Below are 15,636 nucleotides of genomic sequence, written 5' to 3'. Positions count from 1 at the left end.
TATTAAATATATATATATATATATATATATATATATATATATATATATATATATATTTAATATACTTTTTTTTTCTTACCCAGATATAACTAGATTTAATGTTTATGTTTTTAAAAAATGTTTTTTAATGTTTTAAAAAAAAAAAAAAAAGTATATTAAATATATATATATATATATTATATATATATATATATATATATATATATATATATATATATATATATATATATATATATATATATATATATATATATATATGTGTGTGTGTGTGTATGTGTATATGTGTGTATGTGTTATATATGAGTGTACTTTTTTCCCCACCAATTTAGAAGTAGCAGTCTACTTTTTTTTATGTACCCCTCTAATTTATTCACTTTTTCATATCTGTCAGGTACTTATAGATATTTCTGTTCTGCAGCACAGATACAGACTTCTAAAAAAATAAGTAGAAATTCCCCTGACAATTACTGCATATGCTCACTCCTTCTGATTTATGCTTGGAGTTATGCAACTACTTTTTCTTTAGCCACCATGGCCCATAAAGATGAATCTTTTCTTTGGTTGAGCTGTAAGTTCAGCCCTGTCCACTGTGTCTTACTTTACCTCAGTGTGCACAGCAAAGCAATGACACACATTCTTGCATGCACGTATTACCAACAATTACTATTTTAATATTTACAGTTTGGATCAAGTCCATGTATGCACCCTGATGTACCTAACAGGAGACGTCCATTTCAAACGTTATCATATGTTGCCTCCAAGTCGGTTCATCCACTACTTGGCAGTGTTAATTTCAGATTTCACCTCTGCGTTTTGACACCAGTTTGTAGCAGTAATGCACTGCTGCTGCTGTAAAGGTTATTCTCAATCATCTGAAAATACCTGACAGATAGGAGAATAAAACCACAAAGGTTCTTTACTGTCATCCTCAACTTCTTCTGCTTCCTCTTCCTGTTCCTCTTCTTCGGACAAAACTGTACATCTGTCTGCACATCCGTCCTCTGTATAGATGGGCCTTTATTTATTTATTTTTTTTTATGTCAGTTTTTGGCAAATTTCAACATTGTTATGAAAGAAAATTGTCGGTTACAACATTGTATTGATAATACAGGGACCTTTTGTGAGAAAGCTCATCTGTCACTCCTCACATGGTTTATTTAAATTCATGAAAAACACAGACTATGAGACCCTTTTTGTAATCTATGCATACATCGCTCAAGCATGCTCGTAACTACCAGAGCTAGTCATTAGACTTTATTTCCATTGTATTTTCCAAATTAATGTGGATTTTTATTTAACTGTCAAAATGGCTTACCTAGAAGTGGATTTGAATTAGCTGAAATTCTCTTTTTCCAGCTTTCTTAAATCCAGAAACAACTTTTTACCTGAAGCTGACAACATTTCCTGATACCGGAGTACTTTTGTCTTCACGTCTGATTCTCCCAATAAGGATGTTCTATAATGAACACCATACCTTGGCATTTTCTGATATCAACAGACTAGGAATCTGCTTCTGTTCCTTTGATGTAGACTGAGGAAAATAGGTTTTCCACTTACAGAAAGTGTGCAACAAAACGGCTGAAAACGTACTTGTAGAGAAAGAAAATCAACTCTGTCACTTTGGCCAAATGTTTCTGGTGCAAACTGTGTATTAATTTGTCTTGATGCGTCATGAAACCCAGTAGATTGATGGCTGATCTGACATCATTTCCAAACTTATTCTGTTTTTGTGACTTCTCTCCGGCCGAATAGCCAAACACATAACAACTCTGGCATCATTGGAATTTCCTTGCAAAAGACGACTCTCTGTGGAGATTTCAATGGACATCCAAGCTTTGTGACCCTAGAGTAGATACATGTTCGAGTGGCGTATAAATAAATTATTTAAAAAAGCTTAATCTATAAAAAAAACCAAGACATTTCTAGCAGAGGTCCTGCCTGGTACTGACATCAGCCTTACACTGTGCCTTTTTTGTAAATTTACAGCAGAAATGTTCAGACTGTCCATTCATTCTCAGATTTAGTGATAAAAGGAGCACTCTACTCACTCAACAGAATTTCAAACATCTTACACTGTTTGATATGTTTGAAGTGAGTCGCAGCGCTCTGAAAACCAACAGTGACAGTGCACTGGATGACTAATTCAACAGAGTTTATATTGTTCTCCCTGGAAGTGGCTCCCATAGCAACTCCAGCAGATGACTTCCCTCTCTCTATCTTTGATCACTATTCTTTCATCTTTTGTGAGCCTGGGACTGGCTGGAAATTGCAGCATAGCATGATATATGACATTCCATCTCAGCAGCGTATGAAAAATAAATTAGATTTCCCTACATCATTTCCCGATCAACCCCTGTTCCCTTCACATCTCCACCACCACCACCTCCCTTCCCTCCTGTCATCACACCTGCCTCTCTCTTCCTGCCCATGCATGTGGTCGCTCAGCTGCAAGACACACAAACACAAAGTGTGTGTTTGCACCAAGTGTGCCACAAAAGGTCTCAAGCACAAGATTTAAAAGGCCCTGTGTCCAAAAGACTATGTCTCGGTGTGGTAAAGGCAAAATAGGATGCATTTTGGGTCATCAAATGCTGAAATCATTTATCAGAAGAATAGAGTTTAACAGTGAATACCCGATTGTGGGGAAATAAGTGGGATATTTATACCTTCTACCAATGAGAATTAACTGTTGACATCCACTTGTATTAATGACAATAACACCAGAGAGCATCCACACTAAGGTTTTAGTTATGCTCTAACCAATTCAACTCTGTAAAACATGTTAGAAAGGATGTAAAACAGCCCATGTTTGCTATGTACCGTATGCGAACACAGTAGCTGTGGGCAATGTGGACCTGGAGTCATATTTTTTTATCCTCTTGGAAAACAGCAATTCGAGTATGTCAACATCTAACAAAGTGGAATTCTCTGCTTGTGTATTAATCTAACTTGTAGACAGGATGGTGTATTCACAACAAAGTATTGGTGGAAAATGTTCTGGACAAGGAGGAAGCCTTCCAGACACACCATGATGACATTTACATCTTACAGAGATCACTAAGCTCCTGTACACTCACGCAAAGTGTAAAATTTCCACAATTTCCCAGCCTGGGATCAATAAAGTACGTCTGATTGTGATTCCTGTAAGGCTCCTGAAAGCTGAGAGACTGGAAAGAACTTTGTGGGGGCTTGGATTGATGGCACATAGGCACTCATTTTGCAGCTTCTTCTTCTGGTAGTCTTTGCCTTTATCAATTTAATTGTTTATATCCAAGCTACACAGGGATTCCACACAACTGGATGCTTTTTACACAGTTCTGCGAGACAAAACCACTGTAATTTATGAGAATTAGAAGGTGTTTCTGGCTGAGTCTGCAACATTTTGTCAGGACCTCTTTACAGATTCTTCTTCTTGCAGACATTTGGATGCTGTTTAGTTTGCCAAAGATGCTCCAATCTGGTGGAGAAATGATAAAAAAAATAGAGAAAAGATAGGTAGGAAGACTGACCTTTCTGAGAGACATGAAAAGACCCTGCCAAGTGCAAGAGCTCCTCATTAAAAAGCCAGTAATGTGCTGAAATCAGATCCTGCCAAATCTAAACCCCTTCTGTGGCCTGTTCATTAAAGTAAACTAAATATAACACTAACACATTCAGCAGTGGGTTCACTTTTATTAAGTCATACAGTGTGTTTTATCAGCCAGTGTGCTCATAAAAAGGATTTGTATTTGCAGCGATTGGCTATATTTAGCATACCATTCTGAAGAAATGGGATGAGTTATGATTTTAGAAGTCAGAGTATGCATAAAACACAAAAGATAGATGTCAGGATCCATGTAAAAGACAGCCTCAGAGTACACATCAATACAGTATGGTGTCTGAAAGTAACACGATGTCAAATTTACATACTATACAGAAAGTGAAGGTTGTTTAAGTTGAACATTTAAAATACAAAACAGAATAATTTGGACTTTGGCGTATATACCACACATGGATGACCAGTATGTTCAGTTCTCTCTTAGTGTCTCTTAACAGATAAGTACCTTCTCTCAATCTTCTGCATCTAGGCTAGGAACCTTTGATGGCGCTATTGTATTAAAGTAAGATCCAGGTTGGCATTTTTCCCATTTCCAGCCTGTGTGCAATGGATGCTTCCACTGTAGCTCAGAGATAAAAACTAATCTCATCATGTCAGTTCTAAAAAAGAAGCAAATGAGGGTGTTTCCCTTTAATGCAGAGCAGCTTATCTACAACCTACGCAGGCATTCACAGATCTGTCGCAAAATTAAAACCACCTGTTCACTGTGAGGTTTTCTGGGGTCACCTTTTTCCCACTAGAACTGCTTGAATTCACCAGAGCCTGGGCCTCGGGATGTTCAGGTGTTAGGCACCAAGGTACTTGTAGATCACGACAAAGGTTATATTTCTTGTCTGGAATAATCTTTCCTGCTGGTTGCAATCATCTAAAAGTCTCCAGCTTCACTTTGGTGTCAGTACAGTGAATCTGTTGGTTTGGATGCAATGCAAAGCATTAAAAGGTTTTAAAGATAATTTGGTACTAATACAAAAAGTTTTTGAATTCATACAGTCTACAAGGTAAGGGAAACTGTGAAACCATTTTATGTTGGATTAACAATAATGTTATACAAGAATTACAGTTTATGCACCATACATCATTTAGTGAAAAAAATGTAATGGTATTTTTAAAAAAATTGCACTTTTTTTGCAAAAAAAAACAAAAAAAAAAAAACTAATGGAAATGCTGACTGTTGCTTATAAAGACCCATTTTTTGATCGAGCTATGCTTTTATTACACGTCGTCCTGGCCACTGCAATGCACTATGTTGGCATTTGTGAAAAAGTTCTGCTCTGGCTGCAGTTAGTCCAGGATGTCGCCGTGCGACTTTTAACTGTCGCTGATCCTTGCGTCTTTCCTCCCATGTTTAGAATTGGTTTTAAGATTTAATTTATTTGTAAAGTTTTTTATGGACTCATCCCACGATATATCATGGATCTTATCAAAATGTCTACTCTGGCACTGGTGCTGAGGGGTCTGAGGACCAGTTCTTACTCGTGGTACCGTGACGAAGCTTAACACCAGGGTGGACAGAACATTTTCCATGGTCGAACCCAGACTCTGATTTTATTTAACGTGGTTAATTGTGGTTTATGGATTTTATTTGCATCACTATGGAAACCTTTTGTTGTTTAAATGTGTTATATTATAAAAAGGGATTGATAGATTGACTAGATGTTGGGCAAAACTTTAAATTGCACTCAGAGAAGATGACCTTATTCAGTTGTCCAGGTCTTGTGGTCTTTTTAAACCTTCACTGGAGGTCATTCTGATTGATTTAGGTGAAGTCTGCATGACTCCATTCCAGCCTTTTCTCAACTGTTCTCAGCCTAGTTTCAGTTTGCCATTGTGTTTGATGGTCATTCAATGTCCTTCTCTGGTTGTTGAGTGATGAGTTTGCGGTCACCCCTTTCAGTTCAGTGTCGTTTTTGCCCTCTGCCAGACTCATGCTGTTGTCCTCATAAAGCAGAATGAAATGTGCTTGTGGAGGAAATTTATTTTTTGTAACAACACTCAAAGATACTGACTGAAGAATAAATAGTAGTGATCTCTTTGCCAGAGCTGTATATTAGCCATCAGTTGACGTAATCCTGTTTGCTAATTGCTGTCGACAGTAATGTTAGATGGATTATCTGGGAATTCCTCACGTTTTACTCCAGTTTGGCTTCAACCTTTGGCTGCTTAATACCTTTCTGTGTTCAACAAAACCTTTAAAAAAGTTTATAGAAAATAAAAACTTTGCATAAAATGTATGAAATTATGATGGACCTGGAGAGTCGGGTGACCCATTGGGTATTCACTCACCAGCAATTGTTTTCTGAGAGAATCTTATAAACATCAGACAAAAAGAAAGACCGGGGCAGATAAAAAAAAAAAAAAAAATTAAAGCCGTTATCTGACTATAAAATGGTTCCAGTGATTTGTAAGTTAGCGTTGACACTGAGTGTGCAAAGTGCTTTTATTAAAACATCAGATTTGTGGAATGGTGTGTTGAAGGGGGGAACTAATTGAGACAACGTATGATGGATTCGGACGTTCCAAAGAGGAGCATGACTTCTTCATCAAGTGGATCTCCTTACTGTTAGTCAAAAATAATTTATCCAGCTTTCACTCAGTGAGGTCTTAAAATATGTCTGACTGGTTCATCTTCAGTCTTGGGATTTTCCTCTGGTGAAAAGTAAGAAAATAATGAAAATATGCTATGCTAAACTTCATTGTCAGAGATGAAAATTTTATGGATATTTAAGGTGAAAATCCTGTTTTAAACTGTTGCACTTTATTTCAACATGTCCATATTAAAATACAATCAGCTCTTAAAAATGAAACACCTGATTCTCATGACTGAAGTAAAACCAAAACTGATTTGTGAATCTAATTTAATTCTCCCTTATTTTCCCCAAAGTGCAGATTCCACTCCCCTGCATGGGTTAAACTAAAAGCATTCGGAGTCAACATAAATCCCCCTACAGCCCTGAGTTTAAGCATTGTTTTGTTCTGGTACCAGATTTGCAAAAATCTGAAGCTACATCACTGAAAGGAGTGAACAACAACAAAAATGGCACATTTATTCTGCGTGTCCTCTATCAATCTCACGAGCTTTCCACACTCCTCCTGAGTGAACAGGCACAAAGCTTCAAAAGCATGTGTGCACACTTGATCACATTAAATCCATCATGATGCAAAATGTGCATCAGAAAGTAGGACAGCTTTCACTGAGGCTCAAAGCTGACACTTGCTTTATACCAGAAACATCATCATTAGCAGCCGAAACCTCTTTTTGAGGCAGTATGAATCACTACGGTTACCGTTTCATTCTGCTGAACCTGTAACCTTTGCGTTAAATTCACATTCATTGGTAGGTTACAGGATTTGTATGACTTTAATTACACAGCATGTCTTCTGCAAATCACTGCTCGGCCAACATACAGCGCTCATCAGAATAACCCGCACTCTGAGTTGTGAAAGGATGACTCAGTTCACCTCTGATTTGGATCAAGCATTAAAGAGTGATTCCAAACCAAATCCAGTCTGAAATCACCTCCTTAGTCTTAAAGAGAAATTTTTATAGCATATTCTGTTGTTTTCTGGACAAAATCAATGTTTGTATTTACATATGCATCATCATTGGTGCGTTATGACCTCTGCTAATAATCTCACGCATTCTAGTAGGCAAAGAATTTTACATTTCTGTATACATACAACAACTAAGCCTGTAGGGAAGCGCTATTACAGTCTGCCATCTTGCAGTGTCAGCTACCAGTAAGGGACAAGGTGGACCAACACGGAATAAGAAGTGTTTTCCCAGCACACAGTGGGACGCCAGAGGAAAAGATCAGCGAGAGGATTACAACCCCAGCAAATTGGAAAGTCTGTTCAATGGCCATCTACAAAAATGCCAGCTTATAAAGCCTCCCCTGCCTTTAGTCCAACTTTACCACAACTAAGTTAGTGTTTACTGCTATGAACTGAACTACTGAAACCACGGCAACATACAGTTGGATCAGTGTAAGATTTTACTGTCAGTGCAGAGTGTGTGTTGCTGTTAGATAGCAGAGGCTGGGATTAAGTTCCCAACAGGTCATCTCCATGCCGTGTGTTTATTAAGCTCTTACACTAAACCAGGTGATTCCAAACATTAACGTGGTTCAGTGACTGAGCAGTACACATACACAGCATGGAGACGACTTGTTGAACTGTTGTCGAGGATTTTTGATTACGCCGGCTACTGTTGCCAAAATATGTGTTTAAAAAGTTGAGAATGCTTAGGATACAGAATTCCAGCATTACATGGGAGTAATTCTCATGCAATGCCCCTTTAAATGCTACACTCAGGCCTCCTCTGAGTGCTTGTAGTTGTTACTTGAAAGCCTTACTGTATATGATGCTTTATTACAGCTGACTTCTGGATAGCGTGCACGTGTTGGTGATTTAGCATCTCATTTTGTAGTTCTCACAGCAGCACTGTTGATTTGAATATCAAATTATTTATCATAGAAATGAGGAGGGATTCATTATCCAGGTCAATGAGAAACTCGAGCTGTTATTGAAAAGAGATTCTACTTCAGTAAGGGGGGTGCAGCAAGTGGAAGAGCAGCCGTTGGTGGATGGACTCCAGATTTCCCCTGACTACATGCCGACGTGTCTTTGGGCAAGAGAATGAACCCTGCTTTGCTCTCCCAAAGTGCCTGTTGGGATATGCATGTGTGTGTGTGTGTGTGTGTGTGTGTGTGTGTGTGTGTGTGTGTGTGTGTGTGTAAACTGGATGACTGCGACATGTAGAGTAACGGGCTTTGAAGGGTCTGCATGACTAGAAAAGTGCTAAGTAAGTAAAAGTCCATTTACCATTTTGCAAGATTCATTTTGGAATATTGTAAGGTTCCAGGTATTTAGGAGACAACATTTACATGCAAGCCTACCATTTATATAAAAACTTATTCTGCTGCTTTCTACACAAATTATTCCAAAAAATTGTTTTCAAAAAGAAAATATGTAACATTTTTCTACAATTAACTTTACTGACCCTTTATCCATCTAAAATTAACAATGTGTGCAAATATGTATCGGTTTATGAATATTCAAAATTGCTAATTTACATGCAAATCCAAAGAAAATCGACATAAATAAATTACTAAATTATTTCAGCTTCCCTCCCTGCATACTGCAATGACTAGAATAACTGACGATCTTACCAACATCAGCATCTTATCGTTGTGCAAATGTTCTTAAAGGAAAAATAACCTGTTCTCTCGATAACTAACTCTTATTTGCAAAACCGATACTATTTATTTTCAATAGTGCATCCAATCACATAATTTCTGCTGCTGCTCCTGCAGCAAATAAGCTTTGCAAATCATCACTTTGTAGGCATTTTGTTCTGCATTTAGAGGATAAAATTGCATCTTAATTTGAATCTTTCAGTTGTGCCAGAAAATATATTTAACAACTACTTTTCCAAAGGGAGCCTTTATAATACTGATAAAATGATCGGTGTGTGTACAATCTAAAATTAGTGAAGTTACTAAACCCCTCCAGCTCACAGCTAAAACAGAGGAATAAAGCATTGTTGTACACTATTGTTGCTCCTTGACACCATTTACTGCATATAAGTATTCGTCTCACTTTTTTACAATCTCAGAGGTGGAAAGTCTGAGCTTTGTACTGATTCATAGCTGCAATGGTGAAATAAATGTTCAACCTCTTAATATGCAATCATTTCCATGACTGGGAGGTGTTAGCCTGGTGGGCTTGTTTGGATTCTGCACATGAATTTAATGCAAGCAAGAAGAAAAAAAAAAGAAAAAGAAAGAAATAATTCTTTGTGTCCGGAGACTTTTGCATGTTTGCAGACCTGTTCACCCTGAACAGGAGAAGAAAGTGCACATTTCTCAAGTTGCTGTCATACCTTCCTCATTTAAATCCTTCTGAATAGTTATTAAGCAGTCAAAGCCTGATATCAGGTTCCCTCTGCAAAGAAAAAAGCAAATCTTACCTATACTGTGTGGTATTGTGCCATATGGTCCCTCGGAAATACCTCCAGGCTGCACATTCACTCAAACAGCAGGCTCCTATAGAGAGAAGATAAAGGAAAAGGTGGTTTTAAGTCCATATCCTACTCACTTATTTCACTCAAGCAAGTTTGTCATAAGGTGTAGAGATGAAAAGGTCAAGTGTGGTCTTACACAACAGACCTCCGCAGGTGAATAATGAGTAATCCTTCATGTAGTATAGAATCGGTCAGTGTTTTATACGTTTGACCTTTGCGATTGTAAGTAGGTCTCCATTACAACATGGTTTGAAAACTAAGCCATCTTATGCACATCGCTAACAAAACAGGTGCTTTTATGCAAACTTGCCGTGAGCGAATCACACCGCTAAGCCATAAAAACCTTTCACAGTTTAGACAGCAGTGCTCTGATTTAAAAGGAATTGTAGGCTGCACAAACAAAAGCATGTGAAAAAGAAAACAGTGTAAAAGAGGAGGAGATTAGATGTCTTTATGGGAAATTATTGAAATAATGCACAGCGGGGTGTTTATGGAGGGGTTTGGGTCCCGAGTGACAATCTCTGCAATGACTTGATGCACATTATTTATCTCTTTTCTTTCAGTATTTTTGTAACTAGTCATCCCTACAAGCTGTTTTCTTTCTAAACACACAGTATGGGAGCTGCATTATGTGTTTGCTTTGCTGATATGTGTGGGAGTGAGAGTGTGGGTGCTGATGCATGCATGTCAGCGGGTATATTTGAGCTCAGCTTCATGTATGAGGAAATATAAAGGATGCTTAATTTGCAAGATCATGCATATGTCAGCATTTGTTGATTTATAGATGCTCTCAAAAGAGGCATATGGCTCTTGTTATGGATCAAAACTGCACAGAGAAGAGGTGGCCTGGTTGAATTTGATGAATGACAGGGCATGCCCCTTTTTCTTCCTCTGTTGATAGTAAACATCTTTATATTCCACTGAACCTTTGTGCCGTTTTCCTCATGTGCTTGCCCTCCTACACATGAACCAGATGATCCAGCCTTCCCATGGATGCCGACGTTGACAGCATTTCTTTCAGACATTCACACTCGCTCTACTGTTCCTTTCATGCCTGTTTCCACTTCATTGCCTGACGAGTAGAAGACTTGCGAATGCACATCCAACGGTGGTTTGATTTCTGGAAAAGTTCTCGCTCACAAACTACAAAAAGCTGACCTGCAGGTCTCAGGTTGGGTTATGCCCGTCAATCACTGTGCTTTTTAGTCCAGGATTCACCACTAAAAAAGAATTTATCTGTGCTTAAACTGTTGCTGGTTGATTTATTTAAAGGTAAAATGACTTAGAGTTGGAGGTTTGTTGCTGATTATTTGAAGAGACTTCCTTTCATGAGAATCTTATTGTCTTCTGAGGCGAAGCAGCTACGGTATGCAAATAGCATGCTGTCATTAGCAGGGCTAATTCAGATTAAAGACACTGCTTTGTGCTGCAACCTGCTGCGATGCACAGTTAGGCTCGCAAAATGACTCAGGGAATAGAGACTTTAAAGGACGCCATGAGAGCACAGATTTATTACAACAACACAACAAGCCTTTTAATAATGTTTGGAATCTATTTGCTGATGTCAGGCACCATCAGTTTGATCTCCAAGTGCTTCATTTAGAAGTATGAACTTAATCTCAGCATCAGATTAGCAGCTTGTTGACCTGCAGGGATCACTGGCAACAACTGGAACAACACCGGGTCACACGTTCTCACAGGGATCTATGCAAAGCCAAGTTAGACACAGATATTTCATCTGCTCTCATCTTGAAATTGTCAAAAAAGAAACAATAGTCTGTGCTTTTAATTCTATTGTTTAGAAATTTTGCACTGTTAAATGGAGCAACAGCAGAGTGTTCATAAGCTGGGAGTGAAAAACAACTCTTCCAGGTGGTTCACTGCTGAAAATATGCTGAGGTGGTTTCAGAAACAGATTAGGAAGCTACCTTGTTGTCATTCCTTTGAGGCAGACCCAGAACTCACATTGTTTTTGTTATGGGGGCACCTCAGTGGGAGGTCTGGTTTCCCTTCTGGAGCTGTTGTCTCTACGAGCTGGTGAAATGAAAACAGGTCCATTATTACGTATGCAGACGACTGTTAGAGTCAGCTTGCTTAAAGAGGGTGAAACCAGTCATGCTCCAGTTACTGGTGGCATCATACAGTGGTGTGTGGGGTTCTACCTCCAACTGAACATTTCTAAAAGAAAAGATGAAGTTATTGATCCTCGAAAACAACAAGACAGACATGGAGTCACTTTAATTAAAAGGTCAACAAACGGAGGAGCTGCACTCATAGCTGAATACCTCGGGACCAGAACTGATGAAAAACTGAAGTTTGATAAAAACTGAAGTTTGATAAAAAACTGCTAAAAAGGACCATCAGCAATGTTGCGACCTTGGAAAGCTGGCACGTGTCCACATGTCCAAACAATCTCCACTGTTTTATTGACTTTTTATTTGGTTGGTTTTCTCCTTTTGGTTGGTGGCAGGGTTCAGTCAGTCCTCTGTTACAGAGAAAAGCTCACTCAACCAAACAGAGATGGTTCAGCTGCCTCGTTGGCAAGTCACAGCGTTCTTCAGCCTCCCTGTACACTGAAGTACAGAGGAAGACCTCTGGATGAAGGTCCTTAGGCCCAAGGTCCAGGATGAAGCATCATAAAACATTTTTGTTCCTACTGAGCTCTATAAGACGTAGTGACATTTGCACTTCATTCTATTTGTTGTATTTATTTATCCTGTTCTTCAAATCTATTCATCATTTTTTTTTTTAATCATGGTTTTATCCCAAATGTTGCTTTTATTCCCAAAAGGTTTCTTTTTACAATTTTTTTTTTTAATTTTTATATTTATTGTGTTTAAATTTATATTTACCTTGATATCATTTATCCTACTGGAAGACTGAACACTTTTTTTAAATTTTCAGATAAAAAAGGTTACATGTGTGTCAGGTTCAGTGTTTGTGTTTTGTTTTAAAGTGCCCAATGCTATCAGTCGTTACGTTGCCATAGACAATATTTCATCTCTCCAGTTGAAATCAGTCTGATCAGATCAGTTGTGTTTACACAATGAACAGATTTAAGTAAACATCTGATCAATCAGCCAATCTGAAAGGCTGGATCAATATTTTCTGATAATTTCATCAACGACAGAAGACTGGATACCTATGATGTTTTTCTGTCCAAACGATCTGTCAGTTTATTGAACACATTCAGACTGTTTAGAAACGCATGTTATAGTTTTAAAGGTATTTTTGTTCTTCTTCTTCTTCATCAGTTTCTGAGTGCTCGGGTATCGTCAGAACAGCTGTTTATTTCCAACATGCTGAAAACTCTGATCTTGTTATTTTCTAGGAGACAACGTACATGTTGAAAACCTGAACAGAAGATGAACACGGGCATTGCTGGTAAGTGATGCCAACCATTCCCATCCTTCGTAGCACTACAGAGCCATAAATTCTGCATTAGGAAACATATTTAGCCTCTCATAGCTGATGGTGGAAAACCATCATCCTTGCTTTAACTCTATGGCTTCTGGACAACAGAATTGATTTGTTTTTGTTTGTGTGGACATGTGTGTTACAGTGGGACCATTAGAAAACAGTGGAGAGTCGGAACATTTTGATTAAACTTGGATAAAAAATAACTCCTGTGGAAATGTACATCCTGTGAGGCAACACCATCACTACATTTAGGGTGGTGTCACATCAAACCACGACATGCTGTCAGTCCTCAACAGCCCCTGCCCTGAAGGTTTTTAACATAACAATGCTCCAATACACCTGTCTGAATTTAAATAACTCCAACCACCTATGCAATTCTGCAAAATATTAGTTTGAATCAGGTGTGTTGGAGCAGGGACACATTGAAAAAATCTGCAGAACCAAATTGAATCTAAACATATGTTACTCTACAACTATAGTATAATAGAGGTAGGCAGGCTAAAACTAAGATGTGCTGTTAGTCAGTTGTGCTACACTCTGCGTTCGGAGTGTAAACATATTTATATCTGGTGTAAAGTTGGTCTTTTTAAAGTGGCTCTATGATGCACATTTAACTCCAAATCCAGAAGGGCAAGAAATAATCTTTTTCACAAACCATTCATTTTGTATTGATCCTCTCAGATCAGCTTCTGCCAGAAACAAACGAACACAGAAAAAGCTCCGCCCTCCGTTCTGCCTGCAGGCTGCGTCTAATTGGTCGACTGCTAGGAGTAGTTATACTGAGCAGTGAAGGTGGGCGTGCTTATCTTGTAAACGCACACAACCTAGAGAAGATGACCAATCACTGAGTCCCTCCCCCAGGACGTCACTAAAATTTCGAAGTAGAAAAAAAACTCAAAAAAAAAAAAAAAATGTTTTCGTTGCCATGGAAACCCGGTGGCACGAGAATGCTGGAAAACTCAAACATGCGTTTAGGTGACATAAAATGGCGCTGCTTATACATCTAATTTAACACTACAACACTAGAGAGCTCAGTAAACTAGAAATAGTATCATAGTGCTGCTTTGACATTGGAGTCTGTGGGGATCAACTCCCTTTTAGCAGTGGATGAGGGGTGAACTGCAATGTTCATCGGCTTGACTTTTAACCAGCAGAGGTTGCCGCTTAGTCACAACAAAAAGCTTTGATGGAAAAAAAAGAATAAAAAAATCACAGCAGTTGTTGCTTTAATATTTGAACAAATGAAGAAGTTCAGCGTGCCTCTTCTCTGTGTTAGTCTACACTGAAAGCAGTTTCCTTGGATGGCTATCCAAGAAAAAAAATCAAAGTTCAATCAGGGGGTCAAACTCAGGTCCCACTTAAAGTCTTTGCAAGCTCTTCCACTGCCTCTAATATGACTTCTTTTGCAGAAAAAAAGAGGGAAAAAAAAGAAGGATAAAATTGGAAACATGCATTTATTGTTGAAAAAAAGCATTTTTGTGGGAGGACATGTTTTAGGAAAACCTAAATAATTTACTATGTCTCTCTTCTGCAACGTGTCAAAGCTGCTGCCTCTCAAATGTTTTTTCTAAATAAAAAATGAAATCTTCTGGCAGCCTGTTTGCATTCTGGCTTCAACTAAAAACACACTTTGTGACCACACGGTGTTGGTGTTTTATTCTGGCAAAGAAAACACATGCTGTCACCACATTACACATGACTGAGTCATTTGCAATGTCCTCTTGCTTGGCTTAAACTGCAGACAAAGATAGAAAACACGTCCACTGTGCCTCGGACATTACATGCCTGTCAAATCTGGAGGGTCTCTGTGACAAGCCAGGTCTCCCCCCACTCCCTGCAAAGACATCCCAACTGCACCCCTGTGGAGAAATGTAATCACATTTTCTGCAAGGGTGGCTGCAGTGCCCGTGAGGAAAGGGTTTATCTAATTCACACATTGTCATTATGTAGTCCATGAGGTTTCCCTTCCATATCTGTGACCACTCATCCTGCCAGTGCCGTTTAAAGAGCATCAAAGCTGGGGAAGTTGTCATTACACAGAGTGCTGCAGATAACACAGAAGCAAATTACAAGGTAGGTGAGGGATGTGTGTGGTTGTATTTGCGAGCTTTTGAGAACCCCGTTTGTGTTGAGACCTTGAAGCAAGAATTTGAAGTATTTCATGCTATTCTCCCACCATGACAAACTGATGCATCATAATTATTTCTGACTCATAAGACATTCTTAAGGCCTCACAACCATTTTATTTGTCAAAGGTGAATATATTTTTGCAGCCCTGAGTAGGTTTGTCTGGTCTTTCCTTCATATTTTACAGTAGCTACAGTTTTGTAACATAAGTCTGGAGCCACGAAAACAGGAAACAAATGCAGCGATTTACTGAAAAAAAAAGGAAAATATTTGAAATATTTTATATAAACCTGAAACCTTTTTTTTAAGTAAATATTTGGCCTGTCGGATCTTTTTCTTTAGTACAGCTGTTCCCACTTAAACAAACTTTCTTCTTCTCAGAAATAGTTCCCCAGACTCCATGAAGACCTTTCCAGAACTCATCTTATGCTGTTAGCTGCCTTTCGCTCTCTTCTTTGGTTTTTTCTCA

The sequence above is a fragment of the Telmatherina bonti genome (assembly GCF_933228915.1).
Source record: "Telmatherina bonti genome assembly, chromosome: 22".
In the NCBI taxonomy this organism is placed as follows: Eukaryota; Metazoa; Chordata; class Actinopteri; order Atheriniformes; family Telmatherinidae; genus Telmatherina; species Telmatherina bonti.
This window is presented reverse-complemented; position numbering follows the sequence as displayed.